Source organism: Seriola aureovittata, chromosome 19, assembly GCF_021018895.1.
Source record: "Seriola aureovittata isolate HTS-2021-v1 ecotype China chromosome 19, ASM2101889v1, whole genome shotgun sequence".
NCBI lineage: Eukaryota > Metazoa > Chordata > Actinopteri > Carangiformes > Carangidae > Seriola > Seriola aureovittata.
Window position 1 is genome coordinate 5,058,717 of NC_079382.1, and position 19,215 is coordinate 5,077,931.

The window sequence follows — 19,215 nt, forward strand, 5'->3', positions numbered from 1 at the left end:
CTACCCACAGTATGGACATATACGTGGGGCAGGTAATTATCTTTAGGTATTGGCTTTTCTGTGTATGTGTGTGTGTGTGTGTGTGTGTGTCTTAACTCCTTAGCCAGAAATTTCTCTGGGAAAGAGCAGCCATTTTGTTTCCTCCTCATTTCTCCTGTCTTTTGTGTAGTCAGGTCTTTTAGTTACCATATATTTAATATAGAAACTTTCATAAATGTGTTGTGGTTTTATTTCTAAATGTTCTTCTGGAGTTCAACATCAGCTTCTACATTTGGCAATAAAAAATGAAAATTTAAACAAGCTAAATCAATCCTTCTACATCAGTGTCAGACTCACACACACCTTCCTCTATGTAACCAGGAGACGTCATACATTGATTACAGTAGAAAGGGAATAGTGCTCTTCATCAAAACTGAGACACTTTAGAAAACACTTAAGATCCTCTCACCATAGGAGACTGAGACACTATAAATAATTTTTCTTGACAATGTACAGAACTGAATAAAATGTATTTCCTCAGCCACTTATTCAGCTCCGTTGGGAGTCGCTGCATCATCAGATGGAGCAGATCAGTGCCTGTGTAGCTGTTCTTGTAGTCTACATAATGGTGACTGACAGTAAAGATATATACAAATCCCCCTTTTTAATTTCTCAGCGATTTGTTGTTTAACCTTGATAATAATTATTTGGAAACGGAGGACGAAGAGATACAACTTTTTAGTAATGAGTAAAAAATATCTTACACCATTAAGGAGAAAAGAGTGCAAAACTGCAAAGTTTAATCTTCATGTTGTCTGTGCAAAAAGAAGCTTGTTTCACAGTCTGCTCTCAGGAGAGGCCCACAAACGCCTCGCAGGTTCCTTGCCTTGCCCGTGCTTCTCCTACAGGAGGCGTGCTGCGACACGAGGCATACTTGTCAAAGCTTTGCGGTGGCTCATCAATAAGGTCGTGGAGCAGCAACACAGATGCTGGTTGAGGTCTCTGTCCTGGAGAGACTAGCTAATCACAGTCTCTGTGGGGAACAGCAGGGGCGCAGTCTGTCTTCTTATTCTCTATCTGCATAATCACACACAAACACAGACACACACACACACACACACACACATACTGCCGACACTTGTGCACAGTCATGCACAGCAAACAGGAGGCAGACACCCCTCCACAGGCGCACACATAAACATGTCATGAAGTACAGGATGTAATGCAGGAAACACAAGTGTGTTATTACCCTTCCAGCTGCGTCACTTTCATTTTGCTGCCAGTGTGTTTGCCCAAATCTAAAAGAGACAGTCTTAGTTAGTGAATACAAATACATTAGTGTTTATGGGCTCATTGCTTCTGCTGCGGTGTACACGGTCGCAAACATGTGTTAATCCTCTATTTTCGGAAATTGGAGAAAAACATGAGGCAATTTGTTGGTGCATCATGGTAATAACCTCATGGAAGTGAGAATTACATATCTGAATCTGAATCAGGGAGTTTAAAATGAAACATTTCACAAACTTAAGTAAAAATGACTTTGCCATGGTAAAAGGAAATCACATCGAGCTTGAAGCACAGAACCAAATATTCTTTATTGAACTTAAAATACAGTTTCTCATTTATAGCGTGTCGGATTGTCTCGTCGCTTTCCGATATCGAGTTACTGTAGCGTCCAGTCTGCCCTGAGGAAGTCGTTTTTCTCAGAGGGCGCACTATAACTAATTGTCTTGTAAAAACAACGATGGATGAAGCTCTTGTCAAGACTGGTAAGTAAACACTGATTAATGCTAATGCTGGCTATGTAGCAATAGCAAAACTTACTAATAGCGCCTTTAAAATGCTGTGCTAACATTGTTTCCTTCAAATGGCACGACAGTGTTTCCCCAACCTTCACAAAATGCTTATTTGAACCCAAGTTGTGGTCTTTTATCTAAACTAACCAGCTTGTTTTTGAGCCTAAGTCCAACCAAATCTGAACAACAGCATAGTCACATCATGAAATACAGTCATTTCTCAACAGTGATTTGTAGCACTTTTGGAAAGCGCATACAAATTATGTCTTCCTGCTGATAGCAGTGTCAGATCAAACAACCTATTTCGTGGTTTAATTTTGTGATGGTTTAAAGTGAGAGATACTGTGAGAGTAATAGAAGATTAAATGGCTGGTTTATCATTTTAATACCAAAATGTGGAAGTAAAATCATTAATTGATCACTTCTTCAGTCATATGTTTCTCTTATGAAACTGATTGTGTTATTAGAGATGAATGTGCTCTTGTTATTCTCTCAAGAAGCCCACTGTTGTCCTCATCCTGTTTATGCTTTAAGAGGTCAAGGGCTGCACGTGGTTTGGGTATTTATATCTTTAGGTTTCTTGTGTCTCGGGACATATACACATGTAGCAGACATTAGTATTTACACCCTGCAGGTGTTTGCACTTGGTTGTATTTATAAGCTGATATGTAATCGACTAATCTGTGTCCACTTCTCTGTCCCTTGTTCTCTGTTCTGTAAAAAGGTTAGTGTGACTCTGTATTGTCAGGATAAGGAATGATTTTGCTCACCAGCTTTTTGTTAGTCCTGCCCCCCCCCCTCTTATTGATCAATAATAATCCTTTCATTAATCTTCAGGTCAATCGCAGTCTCTGCTTTTACTTCTGTGTCTGTGTCCAGTGTTTTAACAGAAAATCCATGACAATATCACATAAAATTGGATATTCCACTACATTACTGCATCATGATTAAAAATAATCTCTGAACAGTGTATTTGCAAATTAGCAAACAAACACTGTCTTGGTGTTCTTGTTTTCTTTTCTTTCTCTGAAGTGAGGCCCAGAATCCGGTGAAGACTGTCTAATTTAAATTGCTTTCACAGGGCTAAACACAAAATGTATTTGAGCTATCTCTATGACAACTCAAAAAAGACAATATGCGGTTGAATGCTCTGGTAAGAATGGAGCTTAACCTAAGATTATTTGTCAGATGTGAAGGTCAAGAATGAACGTTCACACTCATTGCAAATATGTTATGATTACTAAAGGTTGAGATATAATACTGCCTCAACTTTTGTAGAATTCAATAGTTTTAGTTTGGATTTGTCAGCTCTTAGAAAAATATAACAGCCTACAAAGTCCTGCGTCAGAGCATGAACTGCAACGGTTCTCAGTCTGCTATCACAGCACAAGCCCAAAACCATGTTTAAACATCAGAATTATACACATCTGTCCTTTAATTTGCACCACTGAGTGGTCACAGAATCTCGTGTCCCATGAAAACATTAATGTGAGGTCAAATTCAGTTGGTTGTAAGTATATACTCAGCGTGTGTGTAAAGCAAACTGGAGGGGAGGGATGTAAAGGTATAAAGGGACAACACACACACTCACAATGTCATCCATTTAGCAGTAAAACACTGCTGTAAAGGCCACACTCAAGGAAAATATAGTCTTCATAAAAACAGGAGAATGGCAGATAAGGTTGTTCAATAATAGCACACACACAAATGTACACAAAAACACATACACTTGAGATTTTTTTGGCTCCCTCTCATAAGTCTCCTCACTGTCGTCACAAGTCAGAATGTAATATTGCACGGAGAGAGAGTTTTATTTAGAGCACAAGGGCCAAGGACGTTCATACAATTTTTAGGGAATGAGATTGAGTTTGCAAAAAAATGAAAGATTTATTTTGAGGAATTTATATTAGGCTTGGCTTTACAGAACGAGTCATTCTTTAAACTTATGATTCATCAAGCAGGCACAACTATATATGAACTTAACCCGGATCCATGAGTCATCCCTGACTCATGGGAAAACCAAGGATGTTCATTAGTCTTACCTTATGACAAATGTCCGGCCAGAGAGCCACACTTAGTTATTGAATACTTTACCTGCTCTCTGTGATCAATACTTAATTACATCGTCTTTTTCCTGGTTTGATGGATTATTGGTTAGAATAAAAGGGTTTGTTTGAGACGTGAGAGCAACCCAGCAGGCTTATAAAGACAGAAACTGTTGGAGTGATCAGTAACCATGCATCATTACTCTGCAGTCGATGGTAACAAAGTGTCTTCAATCATGCTTAACGACATTAGAGGCAGAGAATAGGGAGGGAAGGCAGATGCTTAGTTTGTTAGCCAGGGTGCTACTGATGTAACTGTGTTAGCCAGGCCACCATAGTGCTGTAATGTGCTTGGCAAAGAGGGGACAAGACAATTAATAACCCTGATTCAAAACATATGCTTCTCTTTACAGACTGAAAAGTTGCTGTTAGGAACTTGTGATTGATAAAAAAGACGCGATAAATTGATGTGTCACCTTATTGACCTGAAGGTGAAAAAACACTGAGGATCAATGTTCCATTAGAGTTTACTTAAAGTATACTGTGAGGCATCATAAATCCATATGTGCCGTTCAATGTAATTACATAAAAACACTGTATTGAAATTCATGTTTGGCTGAATCTGCACTGATGGCAAGTCCCTGTAATTTTTAGTGATGCCATTAGCTAGTGGGTTAAGGGATGGTAACGTCAGTATGACTGTTTGTTGGTCCCCCACTTTGGTCCAGACTTGAATATCTCAGCAATTATGCGATGGACTGCGGTGGAGTTGTGCACAAACATGCGGGGCCTAGAAGATTTTCATAATCCCACAAAATATCACACTGGTTGTAGCGCCACCATGAGTTTAACATTTATGATCTTTAGCAAAATGTCTTGACAACTATGGGATGGATTCCTATGAAATGCATTATAGAGGATGAATCCCTGTGATTATTAGATTTGGGGCTTATCCTTGTCTTACATTATACATTTTGATACTATTACTTATTGATTCATCAAGAAAATAACCCAATGTCAGTGGTGGAATGTAACCAAGACCATTTTCTAAGGTATCCTACTGTACGTTTTATTTTGAGGTACATGGTCTTTACTAGTGTTTTTCCATTTTATGCTACTTTCTACTGTTACTTCACTAGATTTTGAAGAGCAATAGTATAAGTTGTTGAAATTATAGGTTCACCTCGACCAACTCCACGGGTGAAATACTACTTACACATTAAGTTAAGAGAATTAATTATCCAGTGATATAATAGATAATAATGTAACACTCAGAGGGGCCATGTTTCTGCTTGATACACAGCTTCAGTGCATTGTGTAGTTTTATCTAAAGGAGCTATTTGTGAGTTTTGCTATTGCTACATAGCCAACATTGGCATTAACAGCTGTTTACTTACTAGTCTAGAGGAAATGTGGCAGTTTTAAATTCACACTTCATTCCTTTACCCACTGATGGAAAACAACCCTCTTGTTTTGCTTCTATTTCACTTCTTTCCTTCTACTGAAGTTAGCAATGCTAACCAGCTAGCCTCAGCCTGGTCGGCCCATCTCATCACTTTCCGATACTGAGTAATTGTAGTGGCCAGTCTGCCCTGAAGACGTAGCACTGCACAGAGGATGTATTATGACCTCTTGTCTGGTAAACACAATGATGGCTAAAGCCCTTTTGCAAGACTAGTAAGTAAACAGCTATTAATACTAACACTGGCTATGTAGCAATAGCAAAACTTAAACTTAAAAGTTTTTAACCCAGGACCTTTACTTACACTGGAGTATTTTTACCCTGTTGGAGTGGTTCCTCTAGCACTTCAAAAATAACTCCCCAACAGATTTAGCTCTACTTTGTGTTTAGAGCTAAATAGCAATAGTTATCATGCTAACACTGACTAGCATGCTAGCATTACCATTTTCAGCATGTTAGCTTTAAGCTCAAAGCACCGCTTTGCATAAATACAGCTTCACAGGGCTGCTAACATGGCTGTAGACTTGGTCTCTTTTTTCTCTGCATGTCTGTCTCAATAAATGAAAAATGCTCATGACATGGATGCGCCCTCTGCAAATAATGTGGTATGAGACTTCAATTAACTCTACACGTACCCCAAGAAGTATTCAACCTTCAGAGACTGTCACAGTCTGTCACACAGAGTCTTTCTCATTTTATGTACTTATATCCAGACTTAATGAGCTTGATATGAATGTGATACCTCTCAACACCCTGTGAATAACATCCCCTGTAAATTTGAACAAATCACCACTTAAAGTTAAGCTACAGTGGAGATTATCCCTCCCATCAACCTGTCCTTTCTTTCTCTCTTTCCTCAAGGACAGAGGCGGGTGTTAATAAGACTCATTTAGCACAATGCAGCAAATGAAGGCTCACCAGAATGCAAAGATAATGAGATAATGAGATAATAAGATTGCTTTGAAGTAGATAAACATCCAGTAAATATCACTGGCTGTCACAGGTGTCTTTGCATGGAGTGTGTTTAATCAGAGCTCATCAACATTCACAATGCAAAGGGGTCGTCCTCTGGAATTTAAACAAGGGTAAAAAATATGGCTGATGGTTGAAAACACTCCACTGTATATTCTGGTAAGTATTTCAGGAAAAGAATTCAATATTTCAGAAAGAAAGATATGTCCATCCACAAAATCATATTAGTAATACAAATAGCAGTCTGTACTAGGAAGCTAATTTCTCAGATGTCTTCATTTGTTTTGCTGAATATCATTTCTGAGATGTGCTGTTAGCTTGGACTAGCTAACATTTTCATCAAAGTGAATAAATAAAGATCATTTTGGTCTTGGATTGGCTGATGTCGGGAACATGATGCAGTTGTTATTAGCCAAGAGCTAAATGTCTATGCCCCTATCAGATCAATTATAGATTAAAGACTTTGGTATGTTTGCTTGTTTTCTCTGACACGCGGCCTCTTGTATAACGATGCAACTGATTAAAAAAAGAGTGCAGATTAAACAAAATGTGTTAGTGCATGCGTTAATGTGTGTGACCTTGCAGCAGCGTGTTGGCAGGTGCAGATATATGTATCAGTGTTTGAAAACCACATTAATTAGAGCGTACCTGTGAAGACTGGAGGCTGACGAGTTTACCTTTTATGCTGCTTTGCACGTTGAGTACTGAAATTTAGATTCATCGCTCATCACCAGCAAAAATATTACTGGAATGGCCACGGTACCCCCACCTCACCGAGCACTCATGGAGAAACATATCAAGCAGTCAGCTCGTATCGAGTCAATAGATTTTTAGCAACCACGGCTACGCTTGTCAGCTTTAGCTGATTGCCTGACATATTTCCTCAGTGTCTCTTGGCTCACCTACAGTTGTCAGTTCTCCAGACATGGCTGTTGAAGCCATGCCCCTGGCCGTTCAGTTAATTCCCTGTACAGCCTGTCTTTTTTTTTTTCTCTCTCTTACCTGGACTCTGGCCAGCTCTGTCAGCCCGGATGTCTCCATTGCCTAGAGTGGCTCTGTCTATCTGGCTCTGGCCTTGGTGCATTAGATTTTCTCTCTTTCTCTCTCTGTCCCTCTACTTCCCTCCTGGGTCCCTGACCTCTCTTTATTTCTCTCTCACTTCCCCTCTTCCTCTCTATTCAATCTTTTCCGCTTTTATCCCACTCTATTTTGCCACTCAGCCCCTCTTGCACAACTGTCCTTTTCCCTCTCAGAACTTTTGCAGCAATCCCAGAGGTGCTAAAGCCGTACAGCCAGCAGTGCCATATCACACGCTGTCAGACATATGGAGGAATGCTGCGCCGCAAAGCTGGGTGACTTCACCTCAGCCCCAAAGCACCAACGATGCATAACCGATAAAGACGTTATGGGGCTAAGGTAAATTTGTCGCAGGTGATATTAAACACTCACTATGGCAGCTTGGACAGAAGAGGCTGTTTTATATAAAGATCAGACTCAGTCAAATTTGGCCTCAGCCACTCTGTATTCTCTCTCTGAGTAGCTGGCCTGATGCAAATCGATAAAGTAATTTTCCCCCAGACTTGTCGTAATTAACAATCTGCCATGTGTGCTCAGGGGAACTGCGGCATTTGAATAAAAGCGACTTCCAGCTGCTACTGAGACGGCTGTGATTTAAGAAGTTTAAGACGGCAGGGCGAGAGGAGCTCTGTATGAGTAAGCATTTAACACGACCCACACACTCTTTACCAGTGCACGTTACAGTCCGTGTCCTATAAACTGATTTCAGCTGACATAAAGTGCTAATGTCTGTATTCAAATGGAGCGTGGGCTGTTTTTGGTTTAAACATAATTGACAAATTACTGCATTAATTAATCGAAAATAACTACCTGGAACTCATTATTTAGGCCCTAAAATACCTCAGATTACATTTGTTAGACTCATATTGTTAACAATGTAGAATGGAGGGAATGACAATTTTATAATGTGTGGACATCTCTTATTAATACAGCACTGGTATGCCATACAGCTTAAGCTTTCGAGTATTACACAGGATTTGGGGAAGTTATGAGAACAAATAAAGCAAATGTATATATATATATATATCACAAGAACTTCATCTCCCATCATGTTTAATGAATTAGACAAATACATTTGTGCATCCTCTTGTCATCCAGTATATTGTAAGCAGTCACTTGTTGAATGCTAATGCAGGACTGGGCAATAATTCAACATTATCATTAACTGACTTCCAGTGGAATTATATCATGACATTCAGTGTTGGATAGTAATGCATTACTTAAGTGTTACGGTACTGTGATTGCTTTCTTCAGTAAGGAGTAAAGAGCTTGAGCTTCAAATTCACTAATTACATTACAGTAACTGGTTCTAGTTTTTCTGTTTGATTTTCGCCAGGAGTTTAATGAAAGGAGGACATTAGTGTCTGCTGGGGTTGGAGAGGTGGATAGCTTCTGTAACTCAAAAGTTTTTCTTATTTACATGTCTTTTTAGCTGCTGACTATTTAGCATTAGTTTTTTCACATTCATATTTTTCACACATGCCTTCATTTGTGGATGACACTTCTCTGGATCGCTGCATGTGGTCAGTCACGAAGCTAATGTCTGAGCTAACATTACATCATCATTTCATGTGTTAACATTTAACACGTTAAATACAGAGAATGTGACGTGGGTGTGGAGACTTTGGAGTTGTTTAAAGGCCCCTTTGATGCTTAAATGAACAATTCCAAACAAATTATCACAAAAACCAAGACGATATCAAGAGTTTTGTCTTTATATAACAGTAGGACACAGTTCATAGATCAATTGGATTATTTTAAGTGTGAATTTTCTTATATTAATATATTTGTTTTGGAGCTTTCAACCTGACAACGCAGATGTTCAAACTTACCATTATTTAGGCCTAATAGTTGAGCTCAGCAGGTCGGTTTTGACCTTGGAAACTGCAAGGTTTGTTATTTGTACTCAAGGTCCAGACTCATTATGATGAAGCCTGTGTGATATGGTCCGAAGTTCAACAACAAGTGAATCAGTTGACCCTGAGTGGAGATTGTTGTCAACTGCTGTTTCCAAGTTCAAGACGGAGCTGCCAAGTTCAATTTGTAAGGAGCAATATCAATGCAGGAACAATATTCTTTTCAATATTATAATATTGATTTCAATCATATGAACCTAATATCATAGCACTGAAATGACTCCCTTTCAAATGTAATTCTGCTCATGTACCTGATATTAGCAATATGGCTAAATCAGGTTTTTGGTATCTCTCCGTAAGAACTGGCTCTGCTGATATTTTCTGATGACAATAACATTTGAAGTATAAGGTGTCTGAGTCTCTATAGACAGTTTTAGCACAGTTTTAGTTGTCTAAATGCTGCTTCAGATGATTCTAGGCTTTTCAACTGTGCCATCAATAGTATTCCAGGGAGAGCCGCTCTCCACAATCTCTACAATCAAAGGCAGTTTGTAGTGTACGAGTTGTGGAATTAATGAAGGCAACACTTATTGACGTGTAAACAGTGTGATTATCCCACAGATCTGTTTATTTCCTCGCAAATTTCTCTCTTTACAGACTCATCATTGATGAGGAGTAAGTAGCCGGCAAACACAGCGCCGGCATTAACCACGTGCCAAATACAGCAACCTTAACGTGCATTAAATATGCCGTTCGCTCACTGATGAGGTGAATCCAGGTAAAAGCCATTATCCTTCACTGATATGCCCTATTAAATCCACACCAATCACTGCAGGAGGAGGCGGAGATTAGAGGAGCTGGAGGAAGGATTGAGAAGCAAAAAGGAGATGCGATTAAATAACAAGTATATGTGCTCAGTATTTTCTACATTCAGAACAGACCCTGTAAAAGAAAGAAAAAAAAAAGATATGTGCTCAGTTGAGCGTTTATGGGCAATTTTTAGATGATGTGTGAAATAAGAGGTTTTCACCGCCACCATAAAAGTGGAGAGTCCAGGTGATCAGTCAAATTTATGTAAGTGCTGAGCTGCACATCTCTTTCCTTGTGTGAAATGAACTGACCACAACACAACAACACACACAACAACACACACACACACACACACACACACACACACACACACACACACACACACACACACACACACACACACACACACACACACACACACAAAGCTGCAGTATATAAAGAACAAATGAGGTTTCATTTGTTTATTTTGCAGAAGCGTGCCACTAATAAGTCTATGGAATTATTTGTGAAGCCACATCTGCAATAACTAACAGTATAGCTGCAATCGTCTGGTTTCATTTGTTCCCACTGGGAGTTATATGGCTATTAAATCTGAACTATTGACTCTGAAGAGAGGCTGAAAGAACTGTGACTGTGAAGGATTATATTGCCTCGGTAGGTGTTTGTGTGTTTGTGTGTGTGTGTGTGTGTGTGTGTGTGTGTGTGTGTGTGTGTGTGTGTGTGTGTGTGTATGTGTGTGGGTGTGCTTTTCATCACTGACATGAGGGATGATGGGATCTACAGAAAGTCTTGAAATAACAACCTGTTCCACCTGGCAGCGTGGCAGTAAAGAAAAAGTAGCACCCTCCCTCCATCTTGATCTGATCTTACTGTACGTACACTGAAGGGCACTACCTTCCTTTTCCTCACCTCCTCCCCTTCGGCCTGTTTGTATGTCAGGTTGACTGTTGATTGGTGGTTTGATGTAGTGAAATACAACAGCGAGATGACATGATTTCTGACTGTGCCTACATTCGATGCTTCACTGTGCGCGATTTTTGCCAGGGGAAGCAACAGACAACAAACGCATTCACAGAGACCAGGCAACCGGGCCAACATATAAACAAGATAAACAATGTCTCCAGGGGTAAAGCGAGAGCAGCAGAGGAGGCAGGGAAGTGCGGTGTTTGTTCTCTGATCGATGCCATACATAGTGCATGAGTTCCCTAAGAACTATGGGTAGAAGTTGTTCACTTCTATAAGAGAAAGTTCAGACAAAGACGGAGATGCAGTATTGAGATGAGGCTGAATAAAGGTAGAATATAAGAAGCGTTGTGTGTGTGTGAGAGTGTGACTGAGAGAGGGAGAGAGAGAGAGAGAGGGAGCTACAGAGAGAGAGTTTCCCATCTCAGATAATAAAATGTGATGTGAGCTCAGATCCGCAGGTTCAGCCAAGCAAAGGCCAGGGACAGGCCCAGCTTGAAGCACGAAAAATAAAGAGTGAAAACCAAAACGTTTGGATTGCCAGTGATGTCCTTCCACAGAGGTCTGAGTCCCTCCAATAAATACCTATATACCCTGGGTATCGCTGGAGTTCTCAGGGAAAATTAAAAGACAAAATTGTCTTCGTAAATATTAATCTGTGTAAGGCAGAGGTCGTGCCCTTCACAATTATTCATGCTCTCTGGAGCGCATTTGTCAAGAGTAAACAGTATCCTCCTGTTTACCTAATGCAGAACATTCGGTAGGTGAGTGGGCATAATTGATGCCTTCATATTCTATTCTTGAGGATGTAATTAAACACGGTCTGCAATGGAGCACATTCATCTCTCTCTTCCCTCGCTCTTCCTCCCGAGTATACGCTTCCTCACAATTGCACTCTCATCCGTTTCCCCAGCTGCAGAGTCTTGGTTCACTTGGAATTAAAGGTGAAAAGCAAGTTAATTTCACAGCATTTTGGCACATTATCAACACTCTGGGGCCTGGAAGTTTACTGTAGACGGCCTCTGCCTATTTTAGGTGGTGGTGTTGGGGTTGGTGGCTGGTGGTTGGTGGGAGGGGGGTTAATATATTATTAGCTGCTTTCTAAAGTGTGACGGAATCATTAGCAGGCAGAAAACAAGCCAATAATAATTCTCTTTATGCCTCTGTGTGAATGTTATTGTCCATGAAGTATAGATTACAATGTTCTGGCCAATAACTCTCATGCTTTTACTCGCATGTATTTCACACGAGGGGGTGTGCAATACGGATAAAACTTTCTATCAAGGGATTGGAAATTTTGTATTGTGATTATGATAAATATCATGGCATAATAATAGTAATAATAATAATAATAATAATAATAATAATAATTCTTCTGTATATTCAAACTAGGAATGTCTGATTTTTGTCTAATCTCATTAATTAAATCCCTGACAAATGAAAGACTTCAGTTAAAGCCCAATATCCCCAGGAATTAAGTTAATGATGGACAACTGCAGCATGCAATTGATCATTCACTAAGATCCACTCCCCATAGTTAGTGGTGCTGCGCTCCTCAGGCTTTCCATTCACGCACAACACATGATGCAGTTTTAAACAGGGATAACAGGAGCAGATTAACCCTTTGAAATATTTAGTATTTTTTGGGCCTTTTTTTCCCCGCTTATTTGATGGTGGCAGAGACACAGGCAGGAAAAGCGGGGAAAGAGAGAGGACATGCAACAAAGGTCCCTCATGCGGGAGGCGAAGCGTAGATATTGCGATTACACGGTATGTGCCTTAATCATTATGTTTGAAACAAAGCGCCCTATTTTTGATAACCCGTCAGCAGAGCGCAGTCGGCTGCACCCTGCCCTGTGCGCCGGCGGCGTACCGAGCGCACTTTGGTATTTTGCGTGGTCAGAAAGAATACATTATCATACATTACAGGTGTCAGCAAGTTAGAGGTTGTGACGATGACGGGCATCGCCACATTCACTGCTCTCCTCCCCTCTGAACGCAGGACTGTCCCCGTCGTGACACACTGACAGGAATCTTATTGTTGTGTTGGACGTCAACACTGTGAATCCAGCAGCTGGAAGATCCTGCCAGGAGCAGATGATCTCTCTTTTCATTTTGGACATCTTGAAGAAATTATGAGCATCATGTTTCCCATTTGTGATTGTGCACCCAACATCTGCTGTTACACTGTACACTGACTGGAGAATTAAAATGCATTCTAGTTTGTTTTTTTTTTATATTGTAATTCTTTATTAATTAAATAATTTGACATATTCAATTGAGTCTAGATTTGCTTGTTTTACGTGGGAAAATGATGCCGACAGTCTGGTGCGGAAACAGACGCCTGCTTCATTTTCATATTGTGACAAACATGATTCTGGTATGATGCACAAATAAATTAGGATTATTAAAATAACACTGTTTTGTTTTTCTCTTATCACATCATGTCGGTGATCGCAGCAACATGTCTGCCTGTATTGTTGTTGAAAATGTAAAGCTCCAGTTATTTCAGCCACACTTGTTGAAAAGAAGTCTGCTGCTGGTCCTGAGAGTTTCAGCTGATCTACGATATTTCAGAGTCATTTCTGCGTGATCTGCTCTCGGTGTGTATCCAACACGCCTGTCGATTATCAATAGAATCTGGAGAATAAATCATCATAACATCAAGTTTAACCTGCAACATGTGATGTGTGGTTTTACAGTGACATAACTCCTGTAGGTGGAACAGATACCTGCTGATCTCAGAGACTCACCATATAGACTACTTACTGTCATTATTCTTTATTCTAACAAGCATTACTGGCATCAAACAGAAAAACCTTTTGGTCTACATGATCCTTTATTTCAGTTGGTTATAAAATGTGTCATGAAAATGCATGATTTTAAGGAGGTAGATAGATAGATAGATAGATAGATAGATTGATAGATAGATAGTTTATTTATCCCCCCAGGGAAATTCATGATTTGATGAGGTTCATATGGGTATGATTTCAACAAACCCACGAGGCAGGTGGCAGGCCATGCAAAACGCCTCCTCGGCGCCTCTCAGTAGCAAATGTCCAATCACCGAGATACCAAACCGGCGTGGAGTCAGGTGTGCCGCATTAAAATACCAATTCACTCATGCACCGCTGTGTTTCACGCCGTGCACCAGCACATAAATACAGCCCTGTGTGTCCTTGATTTTAGAAGGAGGCCTAAATACTCCACCGTCCGTTCTCGTTAAATGCTGAGTGTTGCTCTCACTGCAGCCCCGCGGACACCACTGTGGCGTGTTGAGAAATCCAAAGCTTGCCATGCGAGCAGCGCCTAGTTATAGCTGCTAAGCTGGAATTGGACAATTGCTGTTCAGGGCAGGGTTAAGCAAATGGTCAGTTTATATCCAATGCCAACGCAGGAAGTTTTGTGCCTTTTAAGTAGCCAGACAGAAAGTAAGAAGCCTGAGGAAGACTGACTGGAGATCGGCAGTTTTCAGTCTGATACAACAACAAGTGGTGTATCTGTCTCGCTGACATGGAAGCTACAGTAACAGATGCAGTGAAAGAGGGGCAGTTAAATTAAGATTTGTCGCACTGAAGAGCTTTTATTTCTGCAAATCGACTAAAAAACGTGCAGCTGTGCTGATCTCATTCACACTTCTGTCTGTGCCATTTTCCATCACTGATTTTTCTGGCTCAGGAACGAAAACACAAGATCTATTTGATAAGTTGAAAAACTCTTGGCTTTAGCCAGTAATTCAGAGGTGTGCAGCCATGGCTAGAGGGTTATGGTGGGGCAAGGATGGGTGTTGAATACATCTAACTTTAATGAGTATGCACAGACCTACCGAATACATTAACCCTGACTTCTTAAAGGGGACCTATTATGCAAAATGCACTTTTCCATGGTTTTCTATCGGTAGTATGTGTCCCTGGCATGTCTACGGACCCCCCAAACATGAGAAAAGTCCATCCTCTCGTTCTTTTGCTTTCTCCACCTTTCAAGAAATGTGTGCTCAAACGAGCGGATTGGAGATTCGCCCCTGGTGACGTCAAGAAGGGCGATGCCCCTCCCCCCGGGTGGGTGACGCTCCCCGAGCTAGGTGTGTGTTCCGCCCTCTGAGTCCGTGTTGCAGACGGTATCGTTACTTCCCTCGCGAACACCGGCTTTCGGTAGAACAATGTCGAAGGTACGAGCGAAACACAGTAGTTGCTTTGTTGTTGGCTGCACAAACCAACACAGAAGTCTTTTTTTAATCCCTACGCCCGAGGATCTGAAGACCCAGTGGATTAATTTTATTTTTGATGGAAATGTTCCCGCTCCAACTCCGAGAGTGTTGTACGTGTGCTAACCATTTCACCTCGGACTGCTTTCTCAACGAGGGCCAGTACAATGCAGGATTTGCTACAAGTCTCAAGATAAAGCTTGGATCAGTACCGACTGTCCGTGACCCAACTTTGAACTTCGAAGCTGTAAGTTTTACCATTTTATGTTGCTTTACTGTTTGTTCACGAGAGCCTGTTGCGTGTGTTGTTAGCATGGCAGCTAATGTGGCTAACGTTTAGCGTCGTCGAGACGCAGCCGGGTACAGATTGTATGTAATTCTTCTGCTTGGTATCGCCGTGTGACATTGATAAGAGCCACCCTGTTAAATGTATTATATTTTAAAGGCGTTTTAGCTGTCTGTAAAGTCAAGCAGGTAAAATTCGGACTAAAAATAAGCTCGTAGTGATTAGCATAGGTGTCCGGGCTTGTTTATTAGTGCTGTGAAAGTTATTATTGAGAGTCATGCCTTATAACGGCCGTTTTAACGTTTATATCATGTTTACAGATACAGTGCCTGTAGGGAATATCTAGATAAGCACACAGTTAAGGGGATATGTCCAAGGGGATAGTCTATAATACACATTTTTTGCATCTTGCACATATAGTGAGCTATTTGCAGCATTTACAAGCTATCGACAACCCAGTTTACACATAATTGAGAGCATCTGTTATCATTCTTGCACTGTTTGCAGCTGTTGCCATAACTACACATTTGAGGAGATGTTGGTGTAACCTCTGTTTCCTCTGTTCAGGCCATCTATACAGCTTCCTGCAACAAGGGATGTTGCATGCCAGACTGACCCACTGCAGGCACACAGTTATCCTTGAAGATCTTCAGCCTCACATCAGAAGTACAGGTCTGTAGCCATCTGAAGTGCATCTACTTTTGATAAACCTAACAGTCATTTATCAGTCTTGGAATAATGTGCAGGTAAATGAAGCTGTGGTTACTTAGAACTTGTGAGTGTGTAGGCTAAGGTTTCTGTCATCATCTGTCACCTGGCTGCCATGTACTACAATGAAAATGCTGACCGACCACAAGCCCAAACAAAAGAAGGTGAACCACTGTTCAAGGTCCAATTTCCAAAAGGCATGAAGGGAGAATGCAGAGCTAAACCAATTAAGACTGGGCTGACATTCTATAAGTGTTATATTATTTTATTTTTCAACCAAAAAATGTTTTGTACACATTGTATTAAATATTGCACATATAATGTTATGACAGTTCCATCAACAACAAAATACAGTAAAGAAAATATCAGGAGGTATTTAGAAACAGACTTTCAATCATTGTTTTGTAAAAAAAAAAAAAAAAAAGTGAAAAATGTAAAAAAAAAAATCTTTTGTTTTATCAAACAGGGAATGTGGTGGACCTCATATTTGAAAAAGTCTTTGTGACCTGGGACCATACACAGAAGCTGCTTTGGCCATCCCCATCCCAGAGGACCTCACTGCACAGTTCGAGCGGCCTGAGAAGGAGGAGGTCATATCCAGCTATGTGTCCCGGTTCTATCATGGGCCAGTCTAAAACCCACATACCGGCCTGTGGCGTCAGGAAACACGGCATGGATGCGTAGGACCACGCAGGCTGGAATGACGACCCAGATTCTGCAACCAAGGAAGCCCCAGCACCAGCTCACAAAGCTCCTATAGGCTAGATACCTGTACTGACTAAAACAACTGGACAGGGCATTTAGTCTTGCAATCATATATCTATGTTGTGTCTCACAATTTTTTATATGGATCCAGTGAATCTTACAGTTTTTTTTTTATTATCACTGATTATAAGTTCCTCATTTGATGTAAATAAATGCTTGATTGTTACTAAAGAAATGACTCCTCTGAATTCATATATTATATGCACACTATCTGCTGATAGAAGAACTTTACAAATCAAAGAGCAGCTAAACTAATTTATTTGAGTGTGTGTTACTCTATTTGTGGTGTGTTATTACCATTGTAAAATTATGTGCACTGAAGTAAAACAAGACTGCCTAACATCTTTTATTTAGATTGAAACTATGTTTTTACAAAGAAGCAAAACATACTGGTGTATTCCTCTCAACTGTAAAGGACCGTAGTCAGTTCGGTACATGTTGCAGGCATTCTGGAGGGAGTACACAATGAGGCAGAGCGGCTCCAACCCAGGACGGCCGACCGTACATGGTAAATCTTCCTCGATCTCCCATAGCCGTCTGGTAACCTACAGTGAATTGCAAATGGGACATTCTATGGTTTATTATAAATGTAATGTAATCAAAACAAATTAATTTTGTCTAGTGAGACTGCTACCTGTGGTATCTCCTAGCAGCAGATATTCTCAGCTTCTGTGGGCATGGTTGCACAGTTTCCACAGGAGCACCTATCCAAAATATATAACAGATATAACCGAGGTAATTTATAACATGTCACTTATTGCATATAATGTGGAGCTTGACAACAGTGTAGTGTAGAAAACTGCCCAGTTTAGTCTTTGACTAAAGATTACTGTTGCTGTCAGACATGTTTATGCTGATTTACAGCTTTTACTGTAATACACAAAATAAATTTACTACATAAAGGAAGATGTCATGATGAGCATCTCTGCTCAAAACATGGAGAAAAATGATTTACTTTGTTAGCACCTATTAATATATCTGACTAGTACTGACATTGAACATCTGTAGCAGTCCACATACAACAAACATTTTCAGACTGTAAAAGTATATCTAAGGAGGCATGACAGATAACTACATTACACTATTCACAATAGTGCTTATTTACCAAAAGAGCTCCCAGTAATGACGAGATAGTAACAGTTAGCATTAGCTACCTAGCTACATGTTAGTAACTGTGTGCCAGCTCTCATCAACAAACTCAAAATGTAATGTCAAAATACACAAAATTGGTTACCAACCATTCAGAAACGTCCTGCTGCAGTTGTAGAGTTTGAACTTCTTCAGCAGCCTCTCCCTCTGGCTCAGATTCTGGATAAAAGTCGTGTGGTTGAACCAAATCGCTACCGACGCCAGGTTGCCGGTCACGGTCACCGTAAACATTAGAGCACGGTGCCAGAAGCCCGAACGGCATCCCCTTCCGGAGAGGGGCGTGGTCAGGCGCAGCTCATTGCATTTAAAGCTACAGACACAGAAACAGCCTGTTCTGAACAGGGCTCAAAAAGAGGGGTTTACAGGCATGCTGAAATATAGGATCGGAGTGGATTTTTTAGCAAAAAGCTTCAAATACATGCTTTGGGGACCTCTGAGACTTATTCAAACTTGTTGAAAAGGAGCATAATATGTCCCCTTTAAAAAAAAAAAGACATTTTCACTGCAACATTCATCTTAGATCATCTAAGATTCATCTAAATCTTAAGAGATTTAGTTGTGCAACTTTAACCATGCCAAATGGATATTAAAGAAATATGTCTTTAAAAAAAAGTAAAGAAAGCAAACAAAAATAAAACGATTATGTAGTTCATCACAGGCATTGCATTCTGTCCGAGAATAGCGTTAGTAAAATGGTGTAGCAATATCACAACTGTTGGACAAATCCCTTTCCTCTTACATTGCGTATCACCCAACCCTGGTCCATTTTTCTGCTCAAATGTCCTTGAGCGAGCGATGCACCCATGACGCCCTGCTACCACCGTCCTACTGCCTAACTGCTGCTAGTCAAGTGTGCACAAATTTACTGTCTCTGAGCATTATGAAAATTAAGTCCTGATGACATTGTGTGTAATGTGATGATTTCTTGGCAGTATATCTCTGTGTGAGTGTGCTCATGGATGGCTGAATCCAAATGTTAGACATTTGTGCATTATATTTATCTGCGTCTTCGCCCATCTGTCGCTCTCTCTCACATATGTGCGGTGCATTTAAGAAGTGTTCAGATCCCTTCACTCGTTTCACATTTGGTTATGTTTTGCAGCCTCACCTGCCTCCATATGAACTGAGGGAAAGACACAGACG

General features: G+C 40.5%; 2 long non-coding RNA genes across 2 annotated transcripts; one reads left to right on the forward strand and one right to left on the reverse strand.

Moving 5' to 3' along the window:
* The first annotated feature begins 14,906 nt into the window (after positions 1 to 14,906).
* LOC130187785 (uncharacterized) lies at positions 14,907 to 16,759 on the forward strand. The gene is made up of 3 exons (XR_008830500.1): positions 14,907 to 15,411; positions 16,018 to 16,122; positions 16,625 to 16,759. It is a non-coding gene; the product is annotated as an uncharacterized LOC130187785 (long non-coding RNA).
* On the reverse strand, positions 16,573 to 18,345 carry LOC130187784 (uncharacterized). The gene is made up of 3 exons (XR_008830499.1): positions 18,162 to 18,345; positions 17,558 to 17,627; positions 16,573 to 17,468 (listed from the first exon to the last, which is right to left on the reverse strand). It is a non-coding gene; the product is annotated as an uncharacterized LOC130187784 (long non-coding RNA).
* Positions 18,346 to 19,215: the final 870 nt, after the last annotated feature.